Raw genomic sequence first — 14,273 nt, 5'->3', positions numbered from 1 at the left:
CTCGAGGATACAAATATTTGTTTGTAGCGTGTTGGGGTGTGTTTTAAGTTACCCCTAGTTATGGTTGCTCCCTCTCCCCCTCTTTTTGTAAAATGGTCCAGCCTCCCTTCTCCTCCCGCCTCCGTCTGCCTGTGATTCCTCCCTCCACCCAGTTCATTGTATTCCTGCTGAGTTATCCCCCCAACCCCACCCCGGAGCCTGTCTGTCTCTCAGAGACCTCTCCCTTCCACCTAGAAAGTTCCATCCAGGGCCTCGAGTGATAAGCTGGTCACCGGGGTCCCCTCCCTCCCTCCTAACTCATTGGAAGTTTCCCCTGCGTGTCACCCCTGTCACCACCCCCAGGTGTTATCCCATTGGTTGGCTGCTGTTTCCTCCCCTTGTTACCACCCCCCTTTAACAAGCAGGGCTTCTGGTTCTCATCACCTTTTGGTGCTTATCTTTCTTCGAGCCAATAAACTCGAAACACAGATACCCCCAGAAGGACGGCTCCTTGCTTTTGTCAGAGTCGCTCTGCGTGTCTTTCAGTCTGGTGGCTTCTTTTCCCACAAGCCATACCTCGTGTCCCCAGCGGCACACGAGAGTGGCCTTTGCTGCCGCAGTGCTAAAGGTACTAGGCTAGCTGAGACAGCAACAGCCCTGGTTGGTCAGCAGTAGAATTCCTGCCTGCCAGGGTTCGATTCCGGGCTAAGGCACCAGTGCTAGCTGAGACTTCGGAAGGCACAGTGACAGTAGGGGTTGATACATTTTCTGGATGGCCAGAAGCCCTTCCCTGTCACATGAACCCAGCAAAAGAAACAGTTAAGTCTTTACTACAAGAAATCATTCCCAGATTCGCGGTGCCTCTAGGGATATCAGATAGGGCACCCCATTTCATAGCCACGGTGGTAAAAGAAGTAAGTAGGTTGCTGGGAATAACTTGGGACCTCCACACACCATGGAGACCCCAGTCAAGTGGACAGGTGGAAAGGATGAATCAGACACTAAAAAAGGCAAATCAGTAAAATATGTCAAGAAGCAAAACTGCAGATGTAGAATATGACATCAGTTAAAACAAATAGAGCATAAAGTACAAGAAGAGCAGAAATATTTGACTATGAGCTGGTTAGACAAAGTCTTCAAAGGGTTATGGTGTAATGTGGGTTCATGGATTTAAGTCTATCATTGAGAGTGTAATAATCCTATTAATTGTTTTCTTAGTAATTTGGTTAATCTACAGTGTCCTAAAAGGAGAGATACAGAAGAGAACATCCTGGAACCGGAAAATAATCAAGGCACTGACACGGGGTCCACACCTATCATCCTCTGATCCTCCAGCCAATGACAACTTTTGCGTCAATCCTGGATTTGAAGAACATCATGTATAAACTTAGAAACTAAAAGACTGTATCAAGTGAAAGTATTTGCACTTACAGTGAAGTGAAAATACTTTCAAAGGGGGGAAAATTATAGTAAAAGGGTTTAAAATCATGGGCATTTAGCGTTAAAAGGAAAATTAAGCTTAGTAGGCCCTGAAAAGAAAATAAATACCCTAAGTACAGGAAGACTTTGTACCTTGCTAGAACTGCACCTGTTTAGCTAGTACATGATAAATGATATAATTGTTAGATGTGATGATTGTTTAGTAATTAAATATAATTACTGTTTAATCATAAGAATAATCATGAGAAACTGTGGTCAGGGGCCTAAGAAAGATCACAAGAAACTAATGTCAATGTATACAATAGAACAATATAAGTTTAGTAATTAATATGTAAGTTATATAACGATAGAATATAAAATACGTTCAGCTCGAAAGCCATGTTGGAGTCAGATTTGGGTCTGTACCCCTGATTTCCAGAGCTCTCAATAAAAGCACCTGCATATAATCATATCCTGTGATTATGTGTGTTCTTGAACGCTAACAGACCCAATAAGCCATAACTGGCAAGTATGTATTCAAGCTATAGCAGCTACTGTGATCCTAGTAAAAGAAGGTCACAAGCTTATTTTAGAAGTAAACTAGTTGTGTGTACAACTCATGCCGTTCGAGGTGTGTTGAATCAGAGAAGGGAAGGAAGAAAGAAATTGAAAAAGGGGGGAGGGGTGATTGGCAGGGTCTGGGATGCTGGAATGTGGAGTGATGATGTCTTGGTGTGTCCTGGTTCAGGGCAAATTTGGGAAAGAACCCCCAAAGGGGTTCCTCTAGGAAGCAGATTCAATTGGCCCCTCCCCCCAACAAGTTCAGGAAAGATACCTCTTTGGAGAAAAAGTGGAAAAAACCTGTTTATTAAACTAGCAAACTTAAACAATATTAAACAATAAAACTTCTTGCCACTCCAAGAGAGAGACAAACTCAGAAAAAATCCCCCGGACTGCAGTTCATCTCACTCAGTCTCTGATCAGTCCCTCTGGTGCTGGAAATGTCGCGTCCCAGGCCCGGCCCGCTGGGCCACAGGTGCGAGCTGCTGCTGCTTTTCTGGTGTTCAGTCCAGAGCAGGTCCAAAGAAAGGGAAAAAACCACAGTCCAGGGAACTTCTTTGCCTCAGCTAGCTAAAACTAACTAGAAAAAGCAAAGTACAGCTCTGTCTCACTGTCTGTCCATCGGCAGACACCACAGTCCAGGAGCAGGAATGTGGAGGAGAGAGTGCAGTTCTTCTGTCATGGTTTGACACTGGCACAATGCCAGTGCCCCCATGAAAATGTGATCCCTACCTTGAATGCTGTGAAGTGGAATCTAGAATAGAGCAAAGCAGGCCCAAGCTTAATAACAGGAAAAAAACTTTATTAAACTACTATTACTAAAGAAAAGAGAAAACTAAAGAAGGGAAAAAAAACCACACAAAGATCAAATGAAAACCTTGCAAAACATTCCTCCCCCCACCACCCAACTCCAACAAACCACAGTGAGACACAATCTGGACCCCAATCAGGTTTCCACACTCCAAGCAATCGATACTCAGTCCATCGAGGGAACAGAGTCTCTCCTGTGCCACAGACCCCCCAAGAAACACAGCTCCACATCCTGTGTTTCCATGTCACACATGGCACCGCCCGGAGAAAAAGTTTGCCATGGTGACCCTTCTCCTTTCCATGCACAGTGCTCTCACCACAATGCATGGATGGACAGACTGCTCTTAGGATTTTTTCCTTTCAAGGATGCCCTGCCAAGAGGGGAGAAAACAACAGTTCAGTTTTTCATTGTTTGGGACCACAGTCCCCCCCATTTTCCCCTGGGGCCGAGGGCTCAAGAACAGAGATCTTCTTCTCTTTCCTTTCCAGGACAAGGGGGTGCCACCACAAACCCCCTAACCTTTTCTCTGTTCACTCCACGTTTGTCTCTTCCCAGCTGAAGCAGGTCTCTTGACTCACTGGCATCCTCCTAAAACACAGTCCCTCTTGGAGGAGAAGATTGGTTCAGGTTGTGGCTAACACGGAAAAGTCCAGCCAAAAGCCACTCCTTGTCCCCCTCCCATCCAGAATTCCTCCTTCTAACATCCCAGGGTCCAAGGTGTCCCTCTTCCTCTCTTTCAAAACCGAGGAGGGGAAAGGAAAATTCACAAAGCTTTCATTTCTCAAGGAAGGGTTAAAAGTCCGAACTCCCAGGGATGGCTCAATGCCCGGACATCCAGCAACTCCCACGCACTGGGCACCTTGCAGCTTACCCCGCTCCTCCTTCCTCGCGGTGGAATTGCTGACAGGACAGGACTGCCGCTGTCTCTTTCTTTCTCCCTCTCGGGAGAGAAACTCTGGGGGGGGGAAATGGAGACATCCCAGATTTCTTCCACCCTTCCATCTGCAGGGGCCAGCCCGATTCCAGTCCCTCCACCCTTCGGAGTCACCTCCATCAGGCCATGGGGCTTCCCCTCCCCCACCCAGCTTGCTGCTGGGCAGGGGAGGTTTGCACTGCACGCTGACCGGAACCAAAGAGAGCGAGTTCCCCTGGGAATTCTGCTTTCAACCCCTCTGTGTTCTCAGAGGCGTGTCTACTTTCAATTGGTCAATATCTAAATTGACCTCTTCCTTCCGGAAAAAATTCTCTTTCCGTGTCAAACCACGACATCTTGAAAACAAACTCCACGCTTCTTCCCCCCCGCTTTCACTCTTGGAACAAGTCTTAAAGGTGTAGAACTTATTATTCAACATAAACAGGGCAGACGATTGGGGATAAAGGCATCCTACAGTCAACCTAGGACATGGTGCTAGAAGAGGACAAGGGTTTGAATGCAGTCTCTGCATAAAGGGCAGAGAAGTGTCTTAACACATGGTTGTTAGGAAGCTGTTCAACGCCGAACTGGGGTCTGGAAAAATTTTAGCAGAACGGGCCCTCCTTGAAGGGAAAAGTAGCTATGTCGACTAAGGAAATAGAATACCAAAAACACCTGGGGATGCCAGGTTTAAAGTAGTCAAAGTTGAGAAGTGGGGTCTCAGGGTCTGTGGCAGGGGCTGATTCATGGGGGTGACCCAGCGCAGCAACTCCCAGTGTTTCACCGACCCGGTAGAAGTGGCACAGGGTGCAGTTTCCATGAGGCGCCGCTGGGGTTTGGGGGCTGGCTTGGTTGTCCCAGTGTCCCAGACAGTGAGGGACTGCCGGATGCACTAGCTGCCCCAGTAGTGGTGCTGGGTGCATATAGCGTCGGTGGCTCCCAGCCTGCTAAGGTCCCGAGTCCAGGATGGTATCCTCAGACCCGGCAAGCGCTGCCAAGGGCTGAGAGACAGGACGAGAGGGAAGCAAAGCGCAGGCGAGAGACAGCGTTAATAAAAGCACTGCTGTGAAAAAAGGGAGAGGGACCAGCATTAGACATAAGATCAAGGCAGAGATAGCCTTAATCTCTCGCTGGCTCTCCAAAACTTCACAAAGTTGTTTATTTTTAAAGCAAGATTTCTTTTTTTTTTCTTTCTGTTTTTTCTCTTTTTTTTGTTGTTAAGAAGAGGGGGATTTTGTTCTGAAGAATGGGTCTGTAAGGCTAAAACAGTTAAATGCTGCCCAAAAAGTAAAAAGCAAGAGATGTGATTCATCTCGTGTTAAAATTGGCCTGGTCTTTCTTACTTAACTAATTACAGCTCACAGGAAGAAGAATTTGCCTCTGCAGCTATTAACACAACTGGATACAAGAAGAGGCGGCTATAAAAAAAAGCTTTTAGCTAAACCCAGAAAGTTTTAAAGAAAACTAATAGTAAAAGAAAATGCAGTATTGTCTTTCTTTTAACACTGTGTTATTAAGAAGTCCTTTCCAGGTACTACTAAAGCAGCAATCTGAACCACAGAAAGAGGGTGAATTCATGCCAGCAAAATTAAAGGACTTGTGAAGAAACTTGAGGAATGGACTATCACATTTAAACCAGGTGATACCAAACTGACTTTCAACTGGGACTGGGTGGTAATGGTTTGGGAAGACCCAAATGATCCAAGGAAGGTACAAAGAATAACACCTAACTGAGAAATAAGGCAAAGCTTACATCACTGGTTTTAAGCACTGCCTGAATAAGCCCTGAGACACCTCCGACACCTCCTTGGGAGAGGAATACTGCTACTTCAAACAGGAGGATCGGGACTGTTTTAGTCAAAGAGTTCTTATATTCTGGCCTTGGCCTGTGACTTGTACAGGGAAGAAGGGAAACTACCATTAGTACTATACTGTATACTTTATTTGATTCATCCCAATACTGGACACTCTAACTGGGTTATAAATATATGTTTAAATTGTGGGAATAATTGGTATTGTAGTTCACAAAATCTATGTCCACTTTGCAAGTATCGAGTACTGAATCTATTCCCTATACAGATAAAATTCAAAACAACTGAAGTAATAACTTTGTTTTGTGGATGGGAATTATTAGTGGCTGTTGACGGAGAAATACCTGAGGAACGGTGGGAAACAACAGCTAAGGAGTGTAGAAAACAACTTGCCTAAAAAAATTAATAGAAAAGGAGTGATGAGGGAAACAGAGGGCAAGCCTGGATTGACCACTGTACTCGCCACCGAGAAGATCCCATATACCTGCTATGGGAAGCAAATCCATAGGTAAGTGAGGTGGAGGCATAAGCCATACCAGACCTCTGTTATTCCTGTTTCTGTCACTCATTTGTTCTCTTTTCCCTTTCAAGATACCAGCACGATCACATCACAAATGCTACCGAAAGCATTACATGGAAAGAAACCAAAGTTCCTCTTTTATTACACATACCCATGTCAACAGCCACTGTTATAACCCATCCAAATTAAGTACCTGCAGGCAAAATGGGGAAAAATATTGGATTACTGTGGGAACTCAAAATGTCTCTCAGACATTTTTAGAGGTTCCAGGCCGTGGTCAGAAGCATTCTAGACCGTGGCAGACAACTGAAAAACAGCTGTGATTTTGAGTTTGAGCCATGGAATGAATTACCAACTTTGGAGGTGGAACAAGCAATCACAAAAGGTTAGATAGTATAGTAAAAGTAGTTACAAAGTAGAGGGGAAATTTTTTTAGTATTGTACAGGGGGGTTTTTAACACATGTACAGGGGGGTTTTCACTTTGTACATGGGGGTCAGAAGTTCTAAGATGGAGGAAAGTGGGCTGATCCTGTTCTTCCTCCTTCTTCTTCCTTACCTCCATGTTCTTGGTGATGTTGGCACTCACAGATTGGTTTAGAGTAGAAAAACACTTGGCAACGTAGGTAGTAGGTATTGGGGAATAATTGTAAACATGTAATACGTAATATATTTTATAAAAGATAGCAGCAGCCCTGGGCGGAGAGAGAGACGAAGAAGACAGCAGATAGAGAGGATGTCAGGGTGTGTGTGTGCCTCTACCCAGGCCGCTGATCAAATAGCCGCAGTCCAAGAACATAATCTGTTAGATAACTAGCAATAAACTGCCTTGAGACCGAACAGCTAAGCCTGCGGAGTTTTTCTTTGGAAGCACGGGTTGGAGGAGGAATTTCACCACCACATGAGGCCCCAAAGCAAGGCTGGGGTTCTCACATTTGGCGTCCCTGCGCGAGCATCAGCAAAAAGAAGAAAAAGAAACATCAAACAACCTCCAACCTTCATCGGCAGAAAAAGAAAGAAGAAAAAAAAAAAAAAAAGGAAGAGCAGTACACACTCTCCGCATTTTCAAGAAGAGAGGGAGTGGATAGCTCAAGATAAGAACCTGACCTTCACCAAGGCATTTCGTCTGGAGGCCAGCCAGGAGGAGAGAAACCAGAAGCGCGCCTGGGATTCCTTGCCTGTGGCCTGCTGGACGATGGACAGTGCCATCTTTGGACTGACTTCATGCTGACTCAACTTTTGGTGAGAATGGTCGAAATTAAGAACATGGGGAGGGAAGGATTTTTTCCAAGGACACACCAAAGATATTTTTTAGCCCTATAGGGCGAAACTTCTACCCATCAGGTAGAGACAGCCCAAATGAAATGAAAGCTTTGTTATCATAGGTGGGGTGTAGTCACTCGCACACAGATATATATTTTTTCTTGGGATTGAATTTTTGGCAAAGGATCAATAAGTAACTTTATTACTGAGCCACAAAAGGACAAAATATAAGACTGCCGCAAAACTTTTGCTTTTAACAAAGACAATATTATAGCCAGCTCTACGGCACGGCACGTCCAGCCGGACAGCTGGGGTTTCTATGGGAGCACAAAGGGGGAAGATCGCCCAGCCAGCAGCTTGGGGCAGTTTTCCTCACCACAGATCCAGGGGAGAATCAGGGGATGGTCTGTCATCATGCCCTGTGTCTCTGGGTTGCCACTGTTCCTCAGTTTCCCTCGAACCTCAATCCCTGAGCTCCTCCAATGCAAATCCCCCAGACAGAGAGATAAGCCAAGCACAGCCGCAGCCCCTGGTGGGGAAGGGACCAAGCGCTGCTCGAGTCCAAATCCGCGGCGAGAGGGGCAGCGGCGGCGGCGTCTCCGTGGGGGTGGGTGCAGAGGGAGTGCAGAGCAGAGAGGGAAGAGGAGGGGAGAGGAGAAATCTTTCGTAGCTGCTCAGGCTGGGAGTTCAAAACAGCCCGCGGTGTAGGCGAGAGTTGGGGCAGCGGGAACAGCGCAGACACGGGGCGGCAGGGGCGCGGGTGCAGCGGCCAGGTGTCCTGAGCGTCCCGTGAGGCGTTCGGTGTCGAGAATCCGTGAAGCCGCAAGAGCGGCCACCCAAGAGGCGGGGGGGCAGCTCCCGGACCGCGGCAGCCAGACCCGCTGAGGAAATAGCAGAGTGAAGCGACAGGCGTCCCTCGCTGCAACTCAGGCGGTGGGCACGCACGTGAAGGTTGAGCGGAGCCCGAGAGCCACGGGTGCAGGGAATTCTCGCATCTGGAACGCGCGGGACGAGCGCAGGCAGGGCGGGGCCGGCGCGCGCGGGCTGTTGGTGCTGGGACAGTCAGGAGAGGGGCAAAGCGAAATGGGAGACATCGGGGCCGGAATGGGAACAGGAGGGTGATTGTGTCAGCCCGGGGGGGACGGCAGTGGCTCTGAACCAAGCGCTGCAAGCCGGAGTTAGGCGAAAGCACGGCCGGGACCAGAGCAGGAGCGTCCACACCCCCGGGGTGACACAGGCAGGGACGGAGCGAGGCCAGGATGACTCAGGGCACGGATCCGTTGCAGTTCCCATGGCAACAGCCAGCTCAAACCCACAGCCACCCCTGTCAGTTTCAGATACGGCCAGAACAGAATAGTTATTGCATCAAAAATGAGTTACACATAGATCGGTTGTTAGAAGAAATGTTAGACTGAAAGTTTATCAGGAATTAGTACGGGGTTTGCGAATGTAAATCAATTGTCGGAAGTACAAATTGGAGAGCAGAGTGCGCCGAACGGTAGAGCAGGTTCTCTCGTATCTCGAGAGCGGCACGGGCACTGAGACCGTCAGCGGCGGCGGCGGCCGCCAGCCAGCCAGACATCCACAGGCTGCGCGGCGACCGCGCGGGGGGGGAATCCCGAGCGCGGGACACGGCGCGGGACACGGCGGCTGCAGGAAGCGGCGGTCACGCGCTGATGACGTCAGCAGAGCGCCGAATCACGCTGAGATGGGGACAGCCACCGGGGCCGGGCGGGACGACCCGAGCGGGACTGGAACGGTGCCAGGTCCAGTCGGGTGTGAGAGGGGACATTCCCGAGCCCACGGCCGTGGCCGGGGTCGGCGCGGCGGGGTGCAGTCGGGGCTGGTGTTCCTTCTCTCGTTCCCATGGCGACGCAGACAGAGACGGGTGAATCCAGGATGCACACTGCGTTTGCAGAAGTTAAAGTGAACGCAGAAGTGTCTGAGGGACAGATTGCAGGCACGGGTCCAGCGCAGCCGACACTGGGCGTGAGCGGGGGCTGAGAGCAGGAGAGAGACACAGTCACCCCGATGCAGGCAGAAGCGGGGTGTGACTGTGCCAGAACTGCTCCCCTCCAAACCGTTCAGGCTCATGCAAGCGGGGACTGGGCACAGCCAAGGCAGGGATTTCTTTGGTCACTGCCTCTCCACAGCAGAGCTGTGGTGTGACAGATGCCGAGGCTTTTTCCACTGCAGTGCACATCCAAACATTAACAACAAATACATGGCACAGCCCAGAAACCACAACAGCCAAAGTAAACATCTTTTTGCAAAGCGCATCTATTGAACCAAATGTCCCACAACAATAACGAGATGGAATTCCAACGTTCACCTAAAAATAAGATACAGCTAAGTCGCCACTTGAAATCATAAGGGTCTCCTTCAAACTTCTCCAATGTTTCTAAACTCTAACCCCAGATTTCTTAGTTAGGTGAGAGAATTGATCAGCACATGCACCCATCCGGTGTGGTGAAGAATATTGTTAATAGAACATAATGTGAAAAAGAGATATCATAATGAGAATTGAGATAGAAAATTGAATCGCATGAAACTTTAGTAATTTATTATGTTAAGGTTTAAGTTAAGTTGTATTTTAGCATTCTATTAATAATATAATTGAATTTTATATATAGTTTAATTTAAGTTTAAGTTAAGTATTGTTTAATTAGAGTATATAACTTTAAGTTTATCTTAGTTTGGGCCCTGAAAATGTTAAGTTTATAAGCGTTTAATTGATAGTGGATTTATATATTGTTAATTTGATATATATATAGATTTCTTAAAGCTAATATAATTTAGGGATTTTTTTACCAATATTTTATATGTTAAGTTTAAGTAATGTTTAATTCAAAAATTATTTTAAGTTTTTCAAAAGTTAAGTTTGTTTAATTAACAAAGTTTAGTTGTTTTTCTTTAAGGATAAGAAGGTTTTGACTGAAAGAGTTTATGAGATAATAATGAATATTAAGTTAAAGGGAAGATACAGTCTATCAGATTCTTGGTTTTATTTTAATCTTTTCTGTTTTATTGTAAGTTTATCAGTGTATAAGAGTCTTGAAGAAATTTATTCTGAGTTTTTCTGAGATTGATTTCATTGTTTAATGATCACTTGTTTATTTTGTTATTTCTTTGTGTAATTATACAAAGGATATTTGTTTCCAAATTCTTTCTTTTACGTTTAACTATTTAAGTGTTTTATAAATGTTATTGTTAAGAAATTTTATCATGTTATCAGGTGAAGCTCTGTGCTTTGTTTTTTCATAGCGAATTTTCGTATGTTTTATTGTTGTTTTTGTAATCTCATACAGGTTACATGTCATTCTGAAGTTTCATTTTGGATTTTAACTATTTCATGCATTTTTCTAGGTGAACTCTCTGGTTTGTTTTTACATTTCTTGTGAGTGGAATCATTGCATTTCTATTTTTTAACATTCTTGAATGTTTTTCAGAAAATCTCAGATGCCTGAAGCATTCTGACAGTCTTTTGTTAATGTTAATTTTATGGTTTCTTTCAATTGAAAAAACATCCGTTTCCTTCAAAGGAGTTTCAAGAAGAATGAATCCTCGTGTCATTTCATCAATTTATCAGTTTGAACTTTGAGTGTTTATTTTATATGAAAATGTTATAATAAGTTGTTATGTTCTAGGTATCATATATGTAATGTTAGTATAAGCTTTGTTTAAGATAGTATGTTAAAGAGCATCACTCCAATTTAAAGTTTGGGTTTTGGCCAGGCCCTGACTTTAACTTGGACGGATGAGTTTGCCAGCAAAATTCAGATGTTTTTGCACAAAAATGAATGTTATGTAGATCATTTTGATCCATCAATTCGATCCTACACATGTGACAGCTGACACAGCTTTGGGGTGAGACTTGTCAGCCCTGCCCGGGAAGGGATGTCAATTTTCACTGGAAACAAGTGTTTCAGCTGTTTGCAGACTCTGAACCACTGGCACAATGTTTCTGATAATTATGCTTTGTTCAATTTTATATATGTTGTTTAGAATCTTTCTTTTGAACTCTTTCGAATTTTTATTGATTTTGAAACGTTTTCTGCATTTTATTATCAGGATATTTTGTCTGGTTTTATATTATATTTTACATTTTAACCTTTTTGTTTCAAAAGAAAAGAAGAGAAAGAGAGAAAAAAGAAAAAAGGTGTAAAGAGAAAAAAGAAAAGAAGTGAAGAAGTGCCTGAAATAAGGCTGGAATAAGTAATGAAAATTTTGTATATTTTAATCTTTTGAGATTGTTCTTTTGTAGATTTGATTTCACTGATTGTCGAGGAAAATATGAGGAGAGTGCCAGACACTGGACGGACCAAATTGAAAAAATCAGTCAAATTAATAACTTTGAGCAAGGATCGTGGTAATGTTTTTATAGAATTTTAAAGTAGGTATTTGTTTTTAGCTTACAGGCCCTCAAAAAGTGTTCTTATAGATTTAGAGATAATGGCTCATATCATTGTTAAGGCAAACACCGGATTGCTGACAATATCAGGCAGAGATTTCTTAATCATTCATTTACATTTAAAGAAAGAAAAAATATTTTGAGTGGACAATCCAAAGTCACAAGATTTTTCAATCACGTTGTTAGAATACCCAGAAGTTTGCACAGTTCGTTTTTTAGCTCACAATACGTTAAATGCAAAAATAAGTTTTAGAGAAAAATCAAAAATAAGTTAAGAATTAATGGAAAAGATAACAGTGTTTACTGATAGTTCAAGGAAAACTCACAAATCACATGGAAAATTCCAAAAATAGAGAAATGGGAATCAGATGTAAAAAATGGTAAAAGACTCACCATAAATTGTAAAATTAGTAGTAATAGCCAGAGTTTTTCAGTTATTTCAAAAGCCATCAATCTGATCACAGATTCAGTGTATATTGCAAATGTGACCAAACAATTAGAGGAATTACTTTTAAAACATATGGACAATGAAGTTTTATATTCATATCTATTATGTATGAAAATAATCCTAAAAGACAGAGAATATAAATATTTTGTTATGCACATCAGAATGCATTCTTAATTTCTGAGGTTTTTAGTAAAAGTAAATGTTCATGTAGACAGATTCACAGTGTCCATCTCACAAACACTGCCAGATATTTTTGAGCAAGAAAAATTGAGCCATGCATTTTTTCACAAAAGTATACAAAAATTGATGGAATCCTTTCGCTTTCTAAAGGTTAGGCAAAGGAAATCGTCAGTGCTTGTCAGAGTGTCAGTTTGTACAGCGTCCTGTATTTACAGGAGTGACCAATTTGAGAGGTTTGAAAAAGTCTTCAGCTGTGGCAAACTGATGTCACAAAATATGCATCTTTTGAGAGGCTTGAAAACATTTGTGTTTCAGTTGATATGTTTTCACATTTATGTTTCAGTTCACACATTTTCAAGAGCAATTTTTAGATCATAACATACAGAAGAAACCACAGAATATATCATACCTTGAAATCCATTTGGATAAACAGAAAAGGAGGAGACAGGAGCAACATCTCATATGCAGCTGAACAAAGATTTGTATGTGAATTGTCAGACATTTTACAAACAGTGCACCAGCAGTGCTAAGGGAAAATTCTTTAGTTTTGGTCAAAAACCCAGAGTCAGGACAAATTGAAAGTCCATTTAGATTAATAACTTGGGGCAAGGGTTTTGTTTGTGTTTCTATAGAACGAGCACCGAAGTGGGTGTCGGCAAAGCACGTGAAACCTTATCGGGTGCAGATGCCAGTGAACATGGACCAGAGAAGCAGAGAAGCAAGCACACAGACAAAGATGGACAGCAATGCTGCAGATGTCTCGTCAGACAATGATTGGCAACTCAGAGACTTGGGGTTTTTCTGGGGAATCAAATGTTGTTTGGGCATTGCTGCATTGCGGGGTTTCTCACAGAGGTTGGGGACATGGACATGGGGTTCAGACAGATAGTGTTCATGTGCTTCATTCCCTTGCTTGTTGCCTTGGGCAATGGGACAGGCTTTCCCATGAGACGACCAAGGGAAAAGGTGTGGGAGACTTTGGCAAAGGCAGCGGGTCTGGACAGCATTTGCCTGACCCATTCAGAACTGGGGAAACAATTTTTGACATGCTTGGTAGGTGTGCCAGTGAAGGAATGACCAATTCCAGGGGACACCCTTCCAAAAATGTTCTGAAGTCCTTTTCGGATCCTGTGGAGGGATGGCGTGTCTGGACACAGTTCCTTCCTGTGGCTCACTTTGAACCTCCAAAGTTGGAAATTTTTTGGGTCGACAAAAATGGAATTTGGTATCAAATTCAATCCATTGAGAGTGGCAAAGATAAATGATCTGATAATAGATATCATTCCAAATCAGTTATTTTATAGAAATGCCTGGTGCAATCACACCAAAGTGACGAGCAAACTATCCCTTCAACACCCAGCCACTTTACCGAAGGGAGTGTTTTTTGATTTGCGGGGACAGAATTTGGCCTGCTATCCCTGCAAAAGTCAAAAGCAGTCCATGCAGCATTGAGGAGCTCTCATTGATAACACCTGATTTGAAAACTTTAAAGGAGCAGACACACAGGAAAGAAAAAAGATCCTTTGAACAATATAGCCAAATTGTGATAATGATGTTTGTACTTGGGACAAGGCTCGGAGAATTGCAGTTGCAATTTTCTCACCCCAAAAACAGCGTTGGGGGTGGCCTTGACACAATTGGACCACATAGTATGCTGGATTGAGTAAACACTGTCGTGCCATTTCGTCTGCACTGAGTGACATGTTAACAGATATCAGCAGTGCAAGACAAGCGGTGCTTCAGAACAAGGCAGCAGTTGGTTATTTGCTGCTGTCACATGGGCACAGATGTGAAAAATCTGAGGGGATATGCTGCATGAACTTGTTTGATCATTCAAAATCTATTCATAAGAATATGAAACAGATGCAAAGTAGTATCAGCAAATTGAGAAAAAAGAAACTTACAGGATACTTGTGAAATGATTTCATTGGCTTTTTTAATCTTTCACCATTGTGGAAA

General features: G+C 43.8%; 1 long non-coding RNA gene across 1 annotated transcript; it reads right to left on the bottom strand.

Annotated features, from left to right (window-relative positions):
* Positions 1-2,740: 2,740 nt before the first annotated feature.
* LOC146763136 (uncharacterized) lies at positions 2,741-3,907 on the bottom strand. The gene is made up of 2 exons (XR_014952653.1): positions 3,290-3,907; positions 2,741-3,140 (listed from the first exon to the last, which is right to left on the bottom strand). It is a non-coding gene; the product is annotated as an uncharacterized LOC146763136 (long non-coding RNA).
* Positions 3,908-14,273: the final 10,366 nt, after the last annotated feature.

Source organism: Lonchura striata, chromosome W (assembly GCF_050655825.1).
Source record: "Lonchura striata isolate lonStrDom1 chromosome W, ASM5065582v1, whole genome shotgun sequence".
NCBI classification, from domain to species: domain Eukaryota; kingdom Metazoa; phylum Chordata; class Aves; order Passeriformes; family Estrildidae; genus Lonchura; species Lonchura striata.
The sequence above is the reverse complement of the archived record's forward strand: the minus strand, read 5'-3'. Positions and strand labels throughout refer to the sequence as shown.